This window comes from Heliangelus exortis, chromosome 8, assembly GCF_036169615.1.
Source record: "Heliangelus exortis chromosome 8, bHelExo1.hap1, whole genome shotgun sequence".
Classification (NCBI taxonomy): Eukaryota; Metazoa; Chordata; class Aves; order Apodiformes; family Trochilidae; genus Heliangelus; species Heliangelus exortis.
In genome coordinates this window covers 13,431,836-13,452,575 of record NC_092429.1, presented here as the reverse complement: position 1 = coordinate 13,452,575, position 20,740 = coordinate 13,431,836, and the positions used below count along the sequence as shown (strand labels likewise).

The 20,740-nt window shown below is 36.2% G+C and overlaps 1 protein-coding gene across 3 annotated transcripts in view; it reads right to left on the bottom strand.

Annotated features, from left to right (window-relative positions):
• The window catches only part of ADGRL2 (adhesion G protein-coupled receptor L2), a 388,507-nt gene that overhangs the window by 207,231 nt on the left and 160,536 nt on the right, over positions 1-20,740 (bottom strand). For all 3 annotated transcript variants that reach the window (XM_071750509.1, XM_071750507.1, XM_071750508.1), the window contains one exon: positions 6,876-6,975. The gene's annotated coding sequence lies outside the window, so the exon portion shown is untranslated. The remainder of the gene's footprint in view (positions 1-6,875; positions 6,976-20,740) is intronic.

The following is a 20,740-nucleotide window of genomic DNA, read 5'->3' as shown; positions in this document are numbered from 1 at the left end:
TTTTTGGAACTGTGTGCACAACTGTAAACCAAACATAACTAGAACAAATCAGTATTTCATTTAGCAAATGGAAGCAAGCTATATCAACTTTATTTTTTCAGAGGTGATGGATTTTTAAGACCTTCATTTAAAAGCAGAGCTTGTGCATATTGAAGACTGAAGTGGAATTTGTGTGGGTTTTCATTTGTTGTGTTTACAGAAAGACAATTGCTTATATGAGACTTTTAGTGACAATTTAAATGTAAAGTGGATTAAACAGATGTAAGTCAGTTAATTTGCTGTACAAAAGATTTAAAAAGATACTCTTATTATCTATTCAGTAGCCTCTTTGCAGATAAAATTTAATAAAGGAGAAAATATATTCTCAAAATAAGGCTCTTATTGTTGCAACACAATATAATTGGTACCTGTAACTCAGGACAGCCCCACAATGGATAGTTAACATCACAATTTATTTTGCATGCTAAGATGTTATAGTGTGAAAATGACAGAATTGAAATAGGCTCTCAAAATAGGCAGTGTCTGAGTAAACATTTTGTTTACTGTGCTTCCCAATTGTTACTGTCAAAAAAGAAATATAAAAGGAGGTTTAACTTTGAGCTCCTAGATAGTGAACTCCTCTCCCTTTCCACACTGCAGGCCATTAAAGACCTGACGGCCCCCTGAGACCGAGTAATTCTAGTGCACAATATAACAAAAGAGTCAGAACACTGGTGATGTGGGAGTGGACTGGGGCACTTATCTAAGTTTCATTCATTGCAGTAGCCCAAGGGAACGGTGCATCAAGGCAGCTGCACTGGCTCAGTTCATCCTGTAACTTTACACTATTTTCCCTCTAAGTCACTACTAATCCCTCGGGTTTACATGTTTTTTTGGGCGGCATCAGAGAAAAGCAGTGTGAAATTGCCTGAAAGCCTCTTTATAAATAAGACTTATGATATAGACCAGTTCTGTTGTTGAAAGACTGAAAGAAATGCCCTTGAGGATAGCAAGAACCATTTTACAAGTCTCCCACAGTGATTTTTTTTGTCTCTGTCTAATGACTGATAACTTTAAAATAAAGCCCAGCAAACAACCATTCCAAGTTTTCTCTTTTAACTTAAGTCTATCTTGTTTGCTTTTGTTCTGCTAATAACAATATAGCCAACACAAAATATCCTCGGCCTCGATATGTTGACTATCTTGTTACTAACAAATTGCCTCTTTTTAAAGATTAGTCTTACTCCCTGGAAAGTTTCAATGCCCTGGGACAAGCCCCCACCTGGGAGTGTGGGTGTAGCAGTGCTCAGGGCAAGAGGAGGTGAATGCCTTGATCCCAAGTCTACCTTTAACCCAGGCACTTCACATGCGTGGATGTGTAAGGTCTTGTGGCACTGCCTAACAGTCTGTGCATCAGACTGGGAGACAGTGAGAGTCACTAATCCAAGGAGAAGTTTCAGACTGACCCTGCATATTGTTTAAACCCAACCTCAATTGATCCTGTGAGTCTGAAAAGCTATTTCATATGGAGGAATGTCTAGGGCTGGCAGAATGTGGTAGTTCAGGAACAAATGACAGTTAAATCATGTAAGCAACTACTAAAAAGTGCTGGCAAAGAGACGTTCTGCCCAATTCAGAATTTAGATGACTTGTAAACTAAATATTATTAATATGAAAAAAATATATAATCTGTAGTAAGAATTGTTTTTTCAAAAATATTAAAACCTGGAAATATTCAGATTTTCACTAAGACTCAAAGTGTTTCAAATTGATGCACAAAATGCATCATCTCCTGAGCTCATGCCTGGCTCTTTTATCTAAAATCAGCCTCTAAAGTCAACAGTCTCAAAGAAGCCTTCTTACACAATACCATCGTGTTGGTTATTCCAGCAGCTCTGGTGCCTTATTGCTGATAATGATGATTCTCAAAGGAGTACTACATGAGGTACATCCATAATGCCCACCACACATGCCAAATACTTGTTGCTTACCTATGTGGGGCTGTGTTCAGAAATTTTGCTTTTTCAAGCTTCAATTTTTGGAAAAGTCTATATAGTAAAACAGATGATTATACCACAGCCTTCAGTACTTTAGAACTGAACATTTGGAGACAATCATTAGATGATGTAGTATTCTCTGCTTACAAAATAATTAGTGATACAATCTATATTTCTGAATTCACAGTTTCTATTTCTTTAGTATTTATTTTATTTTGGGGAGGGAAAAAAGATGTTGCAAAGATATCTTCTGTCAATCTACTTCAAGTACAGAACTTTTTTCTTCTTGTTAACATTGGTTATGGCATTTGAAACACAGAAAAAACTGTAAGTTGCCTTAATAGCTTTCCACTAAGTGAAGAGTAAAACATTCATCTTTGAATGACAACTTTTTTTCTTCAGTTCTAGTTTAAGATCTTGACAAATATATTTTCCTTTTAAATACAGCAAATGAGTTATTAGCTTCAAGACACTTTCATTTGTTTAGTGGAAAACAATATGTATCAGTAACCATACTTATATCTATACCTATCTATTTAGTACCAGAAGCCTTGATTGGAAATTAAGTAATACCTAGGACAGATTTATCCTTTAGACAGAAATATGGATGGAACAGGAACAAAACTATGTCTACGTTTATGGTTCATTGACCAATTTGCTATTGATTCCTTCATTAACAGCATCAACTCTCTTATATTGAAAACTACAAAGCTCTTCAGCAGACAAGTTGAAAAGCCTCTGCTTTTTGATAACTTTCTTGTTAAAGTCAATGACAAAGATCCTACCTAATGGGGACAGTTCAAGGCCCTGAAAAGCAGAAGGAGAAACATAATGAATAAGTGAAAAAATTGAGAGTTTCATCCCAAATAAATGACTTGAGAGTACTTGCTTTGGAATTACTCTCTTTTGTCTCACAAATTTCAATCTATATGACCTAATATGAAACAGAAAACTAATTAGCGGGAGTGGATATAAGTGGAAGGCAGAATGACAAAAATCTGTATTTTCCATGGAGTCTATAGATCCTCTGATCACAACTAGGATGTATGCTTATTTAATGGACAGACATATCTCCAAAAGCTACATTGTTTTCTGTATGTAAGGAAGTGCTTGAAAAGCACTCATCATGTGCACTAAATGTTTGGACAATTCAGGCAACAGAACATTTTTCCATGGTTGCCTGTTTACCAGTACTTTTCATCCTTGCTACATGAAAAATACTTGCTGTCTTATGTAAGATGTTTTTGGGGAAGGTGTTCAGCTTGCTTGGACTTAAATACCTGTGAGTTTGGCTGAAGAATTATGTGAAACTAAGATAATATGAAACATCATATCTAGTTTTATAGGATTTAGCAGTTAAATAATGTGATGGTACATGACTGAGCTTTCCTCCTACTTCTGGTATAATCAGTCATTACAAAGTGACCATTACTGTTTACTTTCATTGTCTCTTTTGTGCCAAAAAAATTTCTGAAAGACAAGCTACTTCATGCCATATACCTGTCCTGAAAACAGTGGAGGAAGAGAACAATGGCATGGCCTCCAGTGCTTTGTTTATCACAACATTTTTCCTAGCAGCAGTATGTTTCTATATGGCAGAAGTTGCTTTTGACATGCAGATCGAGCAAGATGGTCAATACAGAGTCTTCCCTTTCGGGGCATTCCTGTCATTCCACAGTGGGAAGCCTCTCCTTTCAGTGTCTCTAGCCCTTGGTTTTCTTTTGTAACTCAGTGTTTTACCATTGCCCCTTTGGCACAAATTCCTTAGAAGAGAAATTTTCTGAATTTGATCTTTCAAGCAGTCTCTTCCTTTCCCTTCCAAAAAATTCTGTGGTCAAATCTTTACTCTGACTTTTTCCTCCTGACAAGTAGTTCTCAGATGCTCTACTAATCTGCAATTTGGTGTAAGATTTTTTTTTAGCTGAGAGTGAATGAGGAGAATAGTAAATCTGGATTGTACTGCCTCAACAATATGCCATGGCCTTTTCTCAGGGGAGAAGAATAGGGAGGGAAACTTCGGGCCTATTCATTAGTCTGACTGATATTTTTTTCTTAGTTGACAGCTAGCACTGAGAGTACTTCAAAGGTATTAGATAAAGAAGAAGGAACAGAGGGCCAGCACATCCATTAAATCCATTTATTTAATAAACCATAAAAAGCTTCAGAGCATGAGTGAGATGTCTACAAGTGCACAGAGCCAGCTTTCTCTCCAACCTTTTACTACCACTGCTAGGGATCAGCAAGAACTTGAAAATATAAGCTTTTTGAGGATGGCCACACTTTAAACTGAATAAACAACACTGCTTATTTATAGCCATCAGTAGAGCAAGACAAGAAGTCCTAGGTTTTAATCTAAAACAGATAGATTTTCTGAGCCAGCAAAGAGTAGACTTCTGGGGAGCAGAACACAAATTTGACATCAGTATCTAACACGTATGTAACTTCCTCAGTAGCAACAGTTATAAGCAGGTTTGGCACAGAGCTAGAAAAAAACTACACTAACTTGGCTTTAGACTTATTTCTTGAGATAGTCAGCTCTGGTATTTACATCAGCATTCATATTCCCTTCATTCCCTTGGTAATTGCAAATTCCTTGAGGCTAAAGGGATATTGGAAGCATATGCAAACCTACTTGAAGATCTAGGTCAATAACCCTTTGATGAATTGATGGGAACCAAACTGATGCCCAGTCCAGACTTTCTAACTTTCTAGAGAACCTTCAGGTGATGAATTTGTGGCATGAAGATATTTACTTTAGAGAAGTTATCAAAATCGAAAAATTAGTATCTTGTCTAGTGTGCCACTGTGCCAAATGATATTACAGGTTACTTCAGGGTCAAGAATAGCTCTAGTTTTCTTTTCAAGTTCACCTTGAATATTTACTACTGAGTACATAGTAAATCCAAGACTTGGTTGCACAGGTTTCATGTAATCAGAGAACCTCTCATTTACCAGCTGTTACCAACTGTTTTGCCACAGGTGAAGGTCAATAGGGGCATTCACTCCACAGAAGTATAAGCATGGTTTCAATACTGAACTGATGTTGACCAGTAACTGGAAAGAAGGGATCCTTCAGAGCTGCTATTCCAGTTGTAATTTATTTATTTGTAAGTTATCTTTTCTGTATTTCCTTTTGAGACTTTCATCTTGGTGTGCCAGTTGATTACACTTCACACGGCAACTTTTTTAGTTTGTTCTAATATGACTGTTTGAAAATTCCTTGCTTGTGTTTGCAATATTCTCCAGGTGTGTGCTGACACTTTTCTGAGAGGTCTTTCATTGTAATATATCAGCTGGATTTGAACTTATCACTCTTAGACAAAGTGGTAACAGGATAGCTCAAATTATGATGCACAATCTATACCTCACACATGACTCAGGAGTTCTGTTTGGCTTTTTAGAGGGGAACAAATCCACGGCTTTATTTTTGCAAGGTTCTCTGCACTCTCCAGAGTGCTGGTAGCAGCTGTTAACTGCCAAATGCTATTTCCAGGGTTGTACATCCATTAATTATTGTGCAGGTGCATGAGGAAAAAATGGTTTTCTAGTATGATAAGGTGTGTTTGCTTCAAGGAGCTGAAGTTACAAAAAACAGCTCTACTGATGTCAAGTCTATTCAAGATGAAGGAGCAAAAAACCCAGTGATTTCCTCATGAAAAGAACAAAATTATCTGTGACAGAATTATTAAAAGTTTTAGGATTTTCATAAATAGTTCTAGTTTTTTATAAAGGATAGCACAGAAATAGAAGTACTGTACTTTTAAAATGAAACATTCTCATCTGTTCATAGTCTCAAATTTATATTTTGCAGCTGCTATTTCCCCACTCAGGTCTAAAGATGGATTTTTCTCAGGGTAACTATGAAAAACTGAATAGTTTTTGACATTTTTCAACAGAAAAACCAGTCAGAAATCCAATTGTATGGGTCACATAACATGGATTGTTTATATAAGGTAACAGAAGTCCTCTGTACAGGTTTGTATAGACAACTCATTCAGTTTACTCTGAAGTGAACATCCCATTTAATTGTCCACACAGCTGTAAAGGCTTTGGCACGTTAGCTGCTGCATGTGTTTAGGTAGGACCCAAATAATCTTGATTAGAGTGTTTTTGACATACCAACAGATCTTCTTGCCTTTCATGCATGGATTATGCAAGTACACCGTAGGCTGTTATAAAGCTTTCACTAAGTCTTTACTGGTATTTAATATTTGATATGAGAGAGAGAAATAAATGTTAGTGTCCTGTAAATTGAGTGTGTAACACTGAAAATCTTACTGGATGGGATACACAAAATTGGAGCAGAGCTGGAAAGAGGTGAGATATTAGTTAAAAGAAAACAACCCTTCTCTTGAGTACAAAATAAGCAGAAAGAACTCTCTTATGCCTGTTCCCCATTTTTGCATTAGGCAGTGGAACTGGTCTGGCTGCTCACCTAATGTCTTATAAAGAGGCTTCCCTAATCAAAACTTTCCCTGGAGAAACTCTTCTTTCTTTTTGCATATGCCACAAGAAAATTTCCTGTCACTGTTGGGCACTTTGAATCTGATACTATCTGAAGGACAAGACTCTAGTTCTAAATTAATACTCTCTAATTTATATCTAAAGTTTGCACTCAATACCATTTTCCCAGATTTCAGTTGGATTGTGTTTAATTTTCAAAGCCTAATTTGCCTGCTATAAAAAAGATGCTCATAAAATAGCTTTGTTAAGTGTCAGATCCTTGAAGCACTTCATGCCTAACATTAGTAGTTAGATGTGTGACACCAGCATTGTTCAGCCTATGTAAAACATTCAGAGCTGAAAATGATTTGGAGAGGGAAATTTCAAAGGTGACAGCTGTTCATATCTCATCAAAAACCCCACTGCTCTTCTGTTCCATAAAATTTTTACTCCTACCTTGATTTTAATATATACTCTGGAAATCTGCTGTCTCTCACAATATCACTGAAGCACCTCATGAGAGTCTTCACAAGAACATGCTACTCCATCACGGATGCTATATTAATATGTAGAAAAGAAAGACACAGAAGACAGTTGTCAGATGCTATAAACTCTAAGTGATTTGAATGATTTCTTCTAATGTGCATTATGATAAGCATGAAATCTATGGCTTTTTCCCTTTATTTCAATTTTTAAAAAACATTAATTATTAAGTGGATTTCATTTTTCAGTCTTACTACCATGATGTTAAGAAACTCCACAAACCAGGAAATAGTCTGGAGCCCCCTAATTGTCCATGGGCATGGAAACTCCTTTCAGATCTACCTGCAAGTGCAACGTGTGATGGCTGTGAAGTGGAATGTCTCAGTCCAGACTACAGTATTATTTCCATTGAGTCAAACTAATTTCTCTATCATCTTTGTATTGCCATATAGCTGTGCCACTTACACAGATGTTAGAAAATTAAGAATTAAAAATAGGATTGAAAAGGACCTCTACAACTTATCCAGTTCAACCTTATATCCAAGGTGGGATCTGCTATGCTTTCTGTAATTTTCAATAGACATTTGTCTGTTATTTATTATGTTATGTCCTTTATTAATCTCAAAAATTTCTGTAATGGAGATTCCACTGGCATTATAATGAAGCACTTCCTCAGCTCTCACTGATGATTTTTCCCTGTACATAACCTGATAATATATAGAATCTGATAATAAATATATAGAACTAATTTTCATACGCTGGGAAGCTACTTCTCAAACAGAACAGAGCAAAACTAATACATCTTCAAATACACTTATCCTATCCTACAATTTCTTCTCACAGGTAAAGTGCTTAGCAGATAAGTTACTTAACTATAATAATGCATCCATTTTGACACCTGTAATTAGCATGTTTGAGCAACAAATTTACAAACACGTAATGAATAGACTAAACTGGGAATACCATTATCGAAACCCTTAAAAGTTCTAGTCTATGTGAGAATATCCTAAAGAAAAAAGAGAAAGATTAAGAAAACCTTTTTTTCAAGCAAAGCTAAGAGCAGACAAGCAAAGCACTGAGGGAGTTATTGCCCTTCTCTTGATGCATGAGTCAAAGTGAAGAGTTTGGCTGAAACTGAGAAGCAGAGGGACTTAAGTTATAAAGGTGACAAACAGTTATTTTGCTGAATTGAAGGAGACAAAACAGACTTCCATTAAAAAAAAATAAAAAATAAAAAGAAGCCTAAAGAAGTCTCTGATGGCTGGAAGCTGGCAAACAAGATTCAAAAACTTATTTTCTGTTCTCTTCAAGACTCCAAAGCTCTTTTAAGGCAGTCTACATTTCCTGAAGAAATAAATACATCTGATAAAAGAAAACAAAGAGAGAGTAAGAGCTATGGAAAACTTAGATAAAACTCAGAAGGTCTCAGAATCAAGTTTTGATTCTCTGTTGATTTAAACCCTTATGCTCCCTTGATGTCATCGTGTATAAACTGGAGGTAGCTCTGAGGATCAAATCCTGATACTGTTGAAATCAATGGCAATGCAGATCTTAGGGGAATTATTCTTTACTTATTAAATACTGAAACATATTTCCATTGATTCTGAAATTTCTGATGAAGATAACCAGGTAAAGTATTAAGAATGACCACAAAAATGGACCCTGCAAGATACTAGAAAATACAACATAAGTACAGAATGAACACTTTAACCAGTCATGATATAAATGGCTGTAAATGGAATAAATAAATAAAAAAACAAAACAAAACAACCCCACAAAACCAAAAAAGTGAGTCAATCACTTGCATGTCATTTTTTTTTTTTTTTTAAATTAATAATTACCTCTGCAAGTTTTGGAGTTAGAGCTTTTCTATATTAATTTTGTGTTCCTAATAGCAAAATTGAGACTAAATTATTTTACACGTAAAATAATAATTGGAGAGTTTTAGCATCAGAAATATCTCATGTATTAAATTAGACTTATCAGGAAGGTGATCAACCCCAAATTTATTTAGTCATTAATTTTTTTTTCTTTTAAACCAGATATTTCCTTGACATTCACCTACTGTGTTTCACTGATTAGTCGAATAACTTTTCACTTGCACAGCTCGATGGTCTGAATTTACTAAAATACCCACAACATTTATTTTTACTCAGGTTTTACTCAGACAGTACTTCCATGAAGGAGTCAGTGGCATCTGATAACAACTAACAAGAAATAAGGAAGCTACAGGGTAAAAAGTGCTCTGCACAGTGTACTGTTTGCTGCTGAAAAGAGAACTGTTGATGGACAAGAGGCAGTCTCTGGAAAGTTGTTTGGCCAATAGCAGCTGTTAGGCAGTAGTATAAAACAGCCTTTATATAAAATGTGCATTTTATGGTTCCTAGTACAGAAGATCAAAAATTAAATATATACAGGAACATAATTAAAGGATTAATGGCAAAAGCTGCTACATAAAGGGAGAGGTTTCCAGGAAAAAAAAGTATGTTATAAGCACTTTTTAATGACTAGGCTTTAAAAACAGTCTTGAAATAGAAAAACAACAGTTTTCTTGTGCTGGAAAGGTCACACTGAACAATTCCACACCTTAAGAACTAGGAAGAGGTTTTGCCTCTTTAACTTGCCAAGATGTGATTCTCAGCCTTGTGGGTAGAACCATGAATCAGAGTTCCTTGGTTTCAACAGGTAATCAAAGGAAAAGTTTCACTTATTTAAAGTAGTTCATAAATACAGTGCAACTGAGCAGCACATTTTGTGAATTTAACATCCATACTTCCACTGATATTCTATATGTCAGCTCAGGTGGATATTTCAAGGCTCTAGTATAAGGAATGAAGGATTTAACCTAAATGAAATCAAGGTTTCCTTTCCTCTTTCCTTTCCCCTTTTTCCTTTCCTTTCCTTTCCTTTCCTTTCCTTTCCTTTCCTTTCCTTTCCTTTCCTTTCCTTTCCTTTCCTTTCCTTTCCTTTCCTTTCCTTTCCTTTCCTTTCCTTTCCTTTCCTTTCCTTGTTCCTTTCCTTGTTCCTTTCCTTTCCTTGTTCCTTTCCTTTCCTTTCCTTTCCTTTCCTTTCCTTTCCTTTCCTTTCCTTTCCTTTCCTTTCCTTTCCTTTCCTTTCCTTTCCTTTCCTTTCCTTTCCTTTCCTTTCCTTTCCTTTCCTTTCCTTTCCTTTCCTTTCCTTTCCTTTCCTTTCCTTTCCTTCCCTTCCCTTCCCTTCCCTTCCCTGTCTTTGTCTCTTTCTTCTCATGCTCTAGGAGCACTATCTAGTCTTGAAGAGTATCTCTCACCAAAGACAGATATGCAATTGAAACCTCCAATCTCTTGGATTAATTTTTAATTTGCCATTAGGAAAATAGATGATAAGAGGGAAAAATAGTTTACTACACCTTTTGTGGGTACTTTGAGGGGGTTAAGCAGAGTATGAAGTAGACAGCCTTTGGGATTCAGAATGGCTGAGCCATCAGGGAGCTTCCAAACATTCTCTTTGGTAACAGATAGTAAGCTCTTCAGCTCAAACTGTGTTGTCATATGTTTTATTCATAGGCCATCATAAGGGCCGCCAAACAGATTATCATGTTTACATCAGGCCTCCTCAGAGAGATAAATTCTTTAATAGTTGAACTGGCAGGGTCAGTCAGTACAGAGATGCCTGCTGGGCAACCAAATAATAAAAAAGAAAAAGGGAAAGAAAGAAAGAAAGAAAGAAATTAAATCAAACATTGAACTACTTAACAATGTCCTTCAGCAGTTACCAATCAATATATTTTATCTCATGCTGAAAAGGTTATATTAAGGTTTCATCATTTTAGTGGTACCATCCTTTTTCTGTGAAGTGAGTAATTGCAGAGGTGCACAGGAAAAGTGGAATCTAGAAAAGTATAACTTCATAGGAGCTGACAAAGCTTTACAAATACTTATTTGTGATATTGCATTTCTTTAGAGATTTGGGTTCCTAGTGTAACCAAAGTGCCACATGGAGTTTTCCTATTGTTTGTTGCTGGAAACAAATGCATTTTAGCTGCCACAGTGGCACAGACCACTGCAATTTGGGCTGGAGATTCTAATTTTTAAAGGTGGATGTAAGATTAGACAGGCCCAGAGGCCACTACTTCTGTGCAGCTGCTTACATATGCATTGTTTGTATTTTTTGTAGTAAGGGGGTAATATATGTAAAACCAGCAAATGTGGGATAATTCCTGCCAATATTAGTGTATGTGGCATTTAAAGGGTGTAAACATTAGTCTAATATTTGCTGGCAATGCTCTCACTTTCCATTTTTATAGGAAATGATGCTAGTACCACTTAGATTTGAAATTGTACGCAGCTGTTCCTTTTTAATAAAACCTTCAAGGGTCTTATCAAAGTTTGTTTTTAAAAATTCTTGCTCATTCCAGCAGAGACATGTTCATAACCTTCTCTTATTCTGTCCAAGGAAATCTGCTTTTCTCTGTCCACTCTTCCCCATCCCAGCTTTTTTAATCCCTCTCCCCACAAACTTAAAGGCAGTTCTTGAAACAACCTTGCTGCGTCAACTTGCAGCCTTGACCACAACAGAACTGGTGCTTTCCATTTGCTTCCCTATCTTATTCCACCAGGTTACACTTTCTACATTTTAAATGCAATTTTTTAAAAATTTTTTATTTGTCTCCTGTGTTATTTGATTCACTTTTCCAATGGTTGCACCTACCCCTCCTTTTGTGGGCTTCTTATATTTTAATTTGTTTTTAACTTATTTCCCCCTACGTCCACTATTTTGTCAACTTCTCTACCAGACAACTGCTCTGTATTTATAGTTCTAAGGCTGCAAACATTTTGAGACAATCAACTGATCAGACAGAGGTGTACTGAAAACTTAGAATTAAGATAGGATGAAAAGATGTTCCAGGAGCTAAGGTTTTTACCTACTTACTATTCAGAAGCATTAGGCCCATTTCTGACCTGTGATATGCAGTTTATATAGAATACTGTGTATATATGTGTATTTATTCAGACACTTAGCCTTTCTGTACCTTTGTCTACTCTCCTAAAAAGAGCAGTACTTCCATCATACACTGCTTTAAGAAAAATCTTCCACAAAGTAAAGTGGACAAGAACTGCAATACTGTATGTACCTCAAGACTTGTACCAAGCCTTGGGATGCTAAGTTATAAAACTAAGTATAGCTGATCTGTGCATTGCACTTACTTTATTCCTTTGGAGCAGGAATCACCTCTACATTTAAGTAAAGCAACATCAGAAACAAGAAACAAAAATGAACAAAGAAAACATGGAAGTTCATAGAAATAAAGGGAAATCCAAACTAGAGACTACCAGCATTGCTGCCTTTCAGAAAAGAGATGTTTTGTCTTTGGTCAGGGGCAAGGAGGGAGGGAGACACTGGCTTGAAGATCTCTGAATATCAAGAATATGAAGCAATGGCATGCCAAGAGCTACAGCAAATGTTTGTAAATTGAAATACTGTTTTATTTTGGAGAGATTTGCTTATTAATTCACAAACAGCAGACGTACTTCACTGGGCATACAGCTTCTATTTCCCCATTATGCACAGATTCATGGCTCAGTTCCTAGCATGCTGGCAGATGAAAACTTGAAAAAAAATATTTTTTATACATTCTGTTGTGTTAAATTCAGTTGCATGGCATCTGATTAGGCTGCTGGAAGCTAGAGTGATGAATTGCAAGAAAACATGATGAGACATAACAAGCTACAACAAAGTTGGCCAGAGTGTAAGAAATATGCAGGAGGCAGTAAGTTAAAAAAATGAAAAGATATAAATCCAAATAATCATCAACAACTAAGTGGCACACTACATAGTGTCAGGGGCAAGACAAGAAAAAATTGCTGTTTCTTTATTCCTGGCTTGTTCTATGTTGGGCTTAAAACTTTGAATAAGTAATGGCTCATGAAAGCAACAAGCAATTGAACCACTGGCTTGCAACTGGTAAGACATACAGAAGCTTTAATTCCTTTGCTACATGTCAGGAGGAAGGATGTTTTATGGGTACCATGAGGCTACCACTGTGACACCAAATAGAACAGGGCTTGTTGGCCTCATAGTTAATTTGAAAAGATTGGTGACATTTTGCTGCTGTGCATATCATAGAATATATGTCTATCCAAAATAGTCAGAAAAATTTGGATAGTGTTTTTCCTCTCTGTGTTTCAGACATTACAGTATATTTAGAGTATGAACAGTACCTTGGATTTTTTTAGAGTGCAGTATGTTTAGCCTGACAGAGTATATGTAGCAAACACCTGCCTATTTGTAGAGCAAGTGGATTTAGGAATGATGGAGTAGGCTCTTATGGTGTGCTTTATTTAGTTTATTTATTTCTATTTACCAATGAAGTAAAAGACATACAAACTTCAGCTTTGTCTTCTCTCCAAAGAAAAGTGTGGAATATTCTATAGCCAAAAGAAGGCACAACTGCTATATTTTTCTGTAATTCAAAGAAACTTTAACTTCAGTATTTTGTATATAATTTCAGACACTGAAAAAATTCATATAGATTTTGGACCAGTTCTCAAGCTGTTCCTGTCACTATGTAACATCAAAACTATTCGAGGAAATACAGAAGGAGTACTATAAAAACATGAAGTAAAATGTGGGAATGGGAGAAGAACCTTGTACCTTTTGCTTTTTTTGTTTTTTGTTTTTTTTTTTGGTTTTTTTACTACAGACAGCTTCAAATCTAGTTTATAAATTCAACACATATGTTTTATTGCTCTAGAAAAAAGGGTAAGATGTCATGATAGGATTTGTGACTCTTCTTATCTTATTCTCCACACAGCTATTGGTTTTCTGTAGTTTTAATGAAAGTGTGGAATAGCACACTCTCTAATTTAAATTATGCACTCTTTGTATTATCCCACATTGATACAAAATAATACCTTACAAATGCAATCCAAGGTGGAAGGGAGGTAGAAAAAGTGACAAACGAGGATAGATTACAGCAAGTAAGAAAATGTTGGAAGCAAGGATTTTCTCCAACTCTATACACTTAACTTGTTTTCACTGTTCATTCACTGAAAGGCGTGAGGCTTAAAACTTTCTGCGCAGATATATGATGGGGTTGATTACAGGCAAATCTAACATTAAGGATAAATATTGCAGAAGTAACAGAAGAACACCAGCCTTTGGGATAACATGGTATTTTAGTGAGGCACCAACTGGAGAGAGGGGAGAAAGGGAAGGCAACAACCAGACTTCCAAATCCAAAGGGTCAGTTCAACAACTTCAGCTATTTCAGCTTTCCCTTATAGTTTCAAGACTGTGGATGTCCTGGATCAAGCGACCAGCAAAGCATTGGTAAAAATTAGTAGAAGAGAATCTATACCATTTGAAAAAAACAACTGGATATTTGAGATAGTAATCTGACATTATGTTTGGGGACAACTGCAATGCAGCATCAGTGGATATCAGAACCCTCCACAGGTGGGGACTAATAGTGGAAGGAAAGTCTTCTCTTTGAAGCACCAGCTGATAGGTAAGGCTGGCATTATTGATTCAGACCAAAAGTCACCACAGTCCAATGCCCAGAAAGCCACTGCAGATGCTTAGCAAAGAATATAACATCAGGACAGGCATTTAGTGATGTTTCTCTGTGATGATATTCTATCTTTCAGTCACCTGCAGTCAAATATATTCTGAGTCACTTCTTGGTGGATTTCATGAGTTTGTCTAATTGCTTTTTCAATCCGTGAAAATTCTATTATCTCCAACCCCCTCAGAAATAGTTAAGCTCTATTATGTACTATTATGTATTGTTTGATTTTAACTTGCTATCTGACAATATAATCTGATGCCAATTTTTCTCATATTATGAGAGACAGTGAATAATTGTTCCCTAATCACCTACTCCATGCTACTCTGATTTTATGGAGTTTTATCATATCCCTCATCAGTCATCTGTCCCAGACTGAAAAGTATCTAGTTATTCCTTGTACAGCAATTGTTCCCCACTTCTGATCATCCTACTTGCCTTTCTGTGTAACTGTTCAGGTTCTGATACCAATTTTAAAACAAAAACAAAACAAACAAACAAACAAACAAAAAATAGGGAGGGAGAAAGATCTAGTGGGTTTTTGGTTTGCTCCTCTTCCTATCTTAATGAATTTTGCTCACTGCTGAGCCCTGACCTCTGATTTTGGTTTATTTTGTGTGGATGTGCTTAGTTGGGTTTTTGGTTTTGTTTGTTTGTTTGTTTTTTGGGGGTTTTGTTTGTTTGTTTTGGTGGGGGTTTTCTGTGGGGTTTTTTTGTTTGGTTGGTTGGTCAGTTTGGGTTTTGTTTTATTTAATTTTTTTTTTTTTTTTTTTTTTTTTCCAGGGAGCTATCTTTCCAAGATCTCTTTCCTGAGCAACAATCACTCAGCCATTCTGCATGTTGAGTTAGGATTGTTTCTTCAGTGTGCCCTCGATTTGGGACACAGGAACAAGACTTCCAGTATTCAAGATCCATATGGATCTTTCATGATTTGTGGGATTTGTGGTTTTCCATTTACTGCTTAGAAAGAATGGAGGAAAGCAAAACAAACAGAAAAAATCTCTGTGAAACTTAAGGAGCTTTTGTGGGTTTCCTATGACTCTAATACTATATTTAATATCAAAGAAATTAAGTAGCTGTCGGTCCCAAGATGGGAAAATCAATTATTTTCTGACATTTCATTTGTGCTTTTGAGATGCAACATAACAGTAACAGACCATAAAAATTCTGACTTTCCTATTGGTTGATTTCAGAGCTTTGATTACCTTTCATTTGAAATAGTTCCAATTTTTTATTTGACATTTTTACCCAGGTTTTCAAACATTTGACTGTTTTAAATGAGAAAAGAGGGTAAGATGTCATTTCCTATCTGCAGATTCCAAGTTTTTGAACAGCATTTCCTTGGAGCCTACATCTACGTTTCACTAGTAATTCATGATGTAATGAATTTGAAGAGACAGCAAAGTCATAATACAAGTATTGAAGTGGTGTGTCCACCATCTCATCCAGTATCAAAATCAGACTGCTTGAAAGAAAATTAATTTTTTTGACTTCTCCATGAAAAAGTCAGAATAGTCTTGTGCTAGGGAAAAAAACCAACACACAGAAGCAATGCTATGCGACTAAAAGCACAATTAAGCCCTTTTCAGTGAAAATGGATCATATTGCTAAGTGTTTCAGATGTCACATCTTTATCAAACTGTGCACTCTACATTATTTTCTTTGTCTATTACAATTTTTTCTGTGTCTGTCTTTAGAAATACCACTACATGCTGTAATATCCCACAGCCACATGTTAGTGGCTGTAACTCAGCAATGAAGTCATGTTCTGTGGGCTGGAGCTGAAACAAGATCTAATCTTATTCCCACTGATAGCAGTACAAATATATACAATAGAAAATGGACTGTTAAAATTAGTGTCTCTCTAGGTATAAATTACATTTTTTTTTTCATTACTAAACTTATTTAATCATGAATAAAGCCATATACTGCAAATATTTATAACCAAATAGTGCTGGCAGCAGTCTGTCAAACTGATATGAGTGGGACCACTGCCATCAGTAAGGGCTGCATGAGGAAACAGTGCTGGATCAAGCAAGGCTCCATTACAGTCACAGGGATTTAGACAACAGGGAGCTGATCTGGACAGAAGGCTGCACTTTCTCCACTTACCTCTGACATGCTTCACTCTCAGATGCTCAGCCACTCATTTTGCTTCTCTTGACTCAATGTGCACTTGCAGCCCAGAAATCCAATAGTATCCCAGGCTGCTTCAGAAGAAGCATGGCCAGCAGCTCAAGGGAATTGATTCTCCCCCTCTACTCTGTTCTTATGAGACCCCACCTGGAGTACCATGTCCAGTTCTGGGGTCCCCAATAAAAGAAGAACATGGAGCTCTTGGAGTGAGTCTAGAGAAGGGCCACAAAGATGATCAGAGGGCTGGAACACCTCTCTGATGAAGACAGGCTAAAGAAGTTGGGGTTCTTCAGCATGGAGAAAAGGAGGCCCTGTAGTGGTTTTCCAGTACCTGAAGAAAGCTGGGGAGGGACTTTTTATAAGGATATGGAGTGATAGGACTAGGGTTAATGGCTTGAAACTGGAAGAGGGGAGATATAGGTTAGACATTAGGAAGAAATACTTCCAGGGAGGGGGCAGCCACAACTTCCCTCAGCAAACTGTTCCAGCTGCTCACAGCCCTCAACGTAAAGACTGTCTCCCTAATGTCTCACCTAAATCTCTCCTCTTCAAGTTGGAAACCATTTCCCCCTGTCCTCTCACTACACACCTTGTTTAGGGTCTGTGGCAATGAATGGAATGCAAATGTTGCTTTGAGAAGTGAGGTACATATTTATTTTGATAAGTAATAATAGATGACTGCTATGAATAACATTTTAAAGATATGCTAGAGTTAGGGTTATAAATATACGTTTAATGAAAATGTGCTTGGTAAAGTCTCTCAGACAAATATACTTTTGTTTTGTCCATACAGCACTGAGCACAACAGAGCCCTAGTCCTTCTTTAAGTTCTCCAGTGTAATACAAGCAATAAATAACAATATATGCTCATGGGAGGATGTAGTAGTTAGGACATCTTGTTTATTACCTTACAGTATACATAATTCAAGCTTTATTTTTGTTTCTTTTTTTTTTTTTTTTTTTTCAGTAGACTACTTTTCCATCTTCTTCAGTCAGAAGTCAATAAACTACACTTTTGTCCAGCGTCTAACTTGTCAAGGTCTCTAAGAGAAAATATGTTTTAAAGGAGTAGGAGTTAATGGTCACTCCTGCACCATAAATTGTCTTGGCAGACACACTAGTAGCTTGGAGAAGTAAGGATGGCTTTCTCCTTGAAAGCTCTAATGAGACTGGGGAATAATATACAATCTGTGACTCAGGTACACTGAACTGCAAATTCGGGAGCTTTTAAACAGGTTGTAATGCTTAATAATAGTGGAAATACATTCCATCTGCTTCTTTTCTGAACTCAGCAAGATAAATACTTGTTATATTTGTGGAACTTAACTGCCTTTGATTTCTACTGCTCTCAAAATGCTTAAATGATTATTTTATATATGTGAAAGTAAATGCCCTCAAGTATTGTCTTGAACTTAACCACAACGGATAAAAAAGGAAAGTCACCAAAATCTTCTGGAAAGTTCTCAACAGTTTTTGAATAACAGTGTTTAAGCTCTGTTACTACAAATCTTCTGTAATTCGTGTCATTATTATTAAGCATTGTAATTCTCCCAAGACAATTACAGCCAATAGAGGTATATTAGTGTAATGTTCTGTGATGTGTTTTCAGACTTTGCAGGCAAGTGCTGATAAAAGAAGGAAACTTGCAAGGAAGGAAAGAATGAAATTTTAATACATGATTGAAGCACTCTGGCACAATCTTTTTGAAGGAGTAAGACAACTTATTACTGGACTTTTTCTCAATAATAAAATGGGTCTCACATCTAAAGACTAAAACTTGGCAGATTTGTAGTTTTACTCCTGTTACTATATTATTTGAAGTCTGCAGAAAACTGAAAGCCTAACAGGAATCAGAGTGCTAGAAATAAAGTGATTTGTGTAACCCCAGAATAAACAAGGTCAGTTCAGTCTATAACCTCTATTCAGACTACAACCAGATACCTGCTCACAGTTAGCACAACTAATTAGTACTTTTACTCTATAAGCACAGTTTTGCATACAATGGTTTTGTTTTAAAAGTGTGAGAATATCCAAGTAACTAATGTTTAGAGAGGCCCAGGCTCCACTGGACTTTATAACAGTTTCAGTAGTTAATGACTGTCTATGTTCTTAGTGTAACTCTCAACAACATTTCTCTTTCTTCAATATTCAATATATATTCAACTACTAAGAGTTTGTTATGTATTAAATACTATTGCTTTTTATTTCTTCTATGTACTTTTAAGTAATTTCTAGTAACTAATTTGTAAGAGTTGAAAACAAAATACAGTTTATTCTTGCAGGAAATAGTTAAAAATGAAATCTTAAAAGTAAAAACATATCAAATGAAGGTATAAATAAATACAGACTAATTAAAATTTTTAAAATAAACGATAACCTAGGAATCTGAAACCATAACCTTTTGACATTGTCATCTGAAAGTGAAGTTTAACTCAAGAAAAACAAATTTTCTTTGGAAATGTCAAATGAAAACACTATGCTTTTGTAGTTGTTATTCTAAATTACATTTAACGAAAATTAGATTTCCAGTCTCAATTTTGAACAAAACATTTTTCTTCGAATAGGTGCTTCCTTTTATCTTGAAATAAAAATTCAGAGCTTCAAAATTTTGACAAGTCTCTCTTGTCCATGCAAATATTCAATGAGCTCCAGGTGTATGGTTCGTCCCTTAAAAATCAACAGCCTCATTAGCACAGAAGTTGACTATTTTATGATAGGTGTACATCTAATGTTAGACTATGTAACACCATTGGTTAGCCCAAAGTAACAGAAAACTAAAGCATTTATTGCAGTATTAGGGCCTCTGTTCTATATTTTACTGTTGACTGGGGTACAGAATTATTACAAAATGGATATCTTTCTGCCATTTATGTTTTACCCCTTGCAATAAGATGCTGTCTATTTGGCCTAGTAGCAATATCAAGAGCTATTGCTAGCTAATGCCTTCATTGGAGGCTGTTTCACTATATTTTTTAAGGAATACAATAACTCATCTTGCCTCACATTTCCTGCTTTCAAATACTTCTGTTTACTACCCCCTCATTCTGACTTTGATTTTATAAAACTTTCTCTCTCTTACTTGCCATTATTAGAAGTTTTTCCAGCTAAATTTCAGGTTCATACCTAAAAAAAGCACCTGACTGTACTAATGTCCAACTGCTGAGAGCCACATATTTTGTGGAATAAATCCTGACCCTTCAGTGACTTTTAAGACAGAGATACCACTGATGACCTCAAAGAGCTGGATGCAAACTTTGTTTATTACTCTTTTGATCATGTTCTGAAGAATCAGGTTTATTAACTGTCTTCAATCTACAGACAAGATGAGTGCATTTAGTCCCGTTTTTTCAACCATGTCAGCTTCTACATAGCATTTGCATTTGGAAAGGGGAGGCTGATCATATTTAACTGAGGGAAAATTGTTACTGATTATCATCCAGAAAAGACACAAACCCCAGCACTGGACCCTACATTGAGAACTGAGTCCAGTATCCAGTAAGCAGAATTAAAACTTCATTTGTGGACACTGAGTGCAAACCTGCCTGTTGTAGCTTCATCAAGGTAGGAAATGCATTAGCATTTACTCAGTTCAAGTTGTTATCCCCCTCCTTCTTCAGTTAAAGGCTCTCTGACAATACCTATGGCAGATGGAAGAGGGGGCAGAGCCAGAGCACCTGTATTCCCTCTGCTGCCCTCTCACACTTCAGCTCTGACTTTGTGAAGTCAGAATTCCTGTCACTGAAATGCCCAATCGGCCTCCATGAGCCAAGGTGACCATCACCACTGACCTGATGCAGCATTTTTTCTAAGATGGATGTGGGCACAGAGAGACTTTTCTGTAGTTGTCATGAGAGTCTTCTACATGACTTACTCAGTTAACAGTCCTTTCTCAGGGTACCAACAGAGGATAATTCACAGAGCTCTTAAATTTATACAACTTTTCTAGAAAGTCTCCAGCTGACATAATAAATTCATTCTCTCCTCTCCAGTGGGATAATCTATCAACAGGGCTCATTAGCATCTTCTAAAACAAAGCCTTTCCTAAAATCCTGTTGACATCACTGAAATTTATTGCAAGTCATATCACAGTATTTTAGAAAACAGTACTGGAAAGGTCCTCTGGAGGTTAATCTGATCCAGTGTAACTCAACAGCCTGTA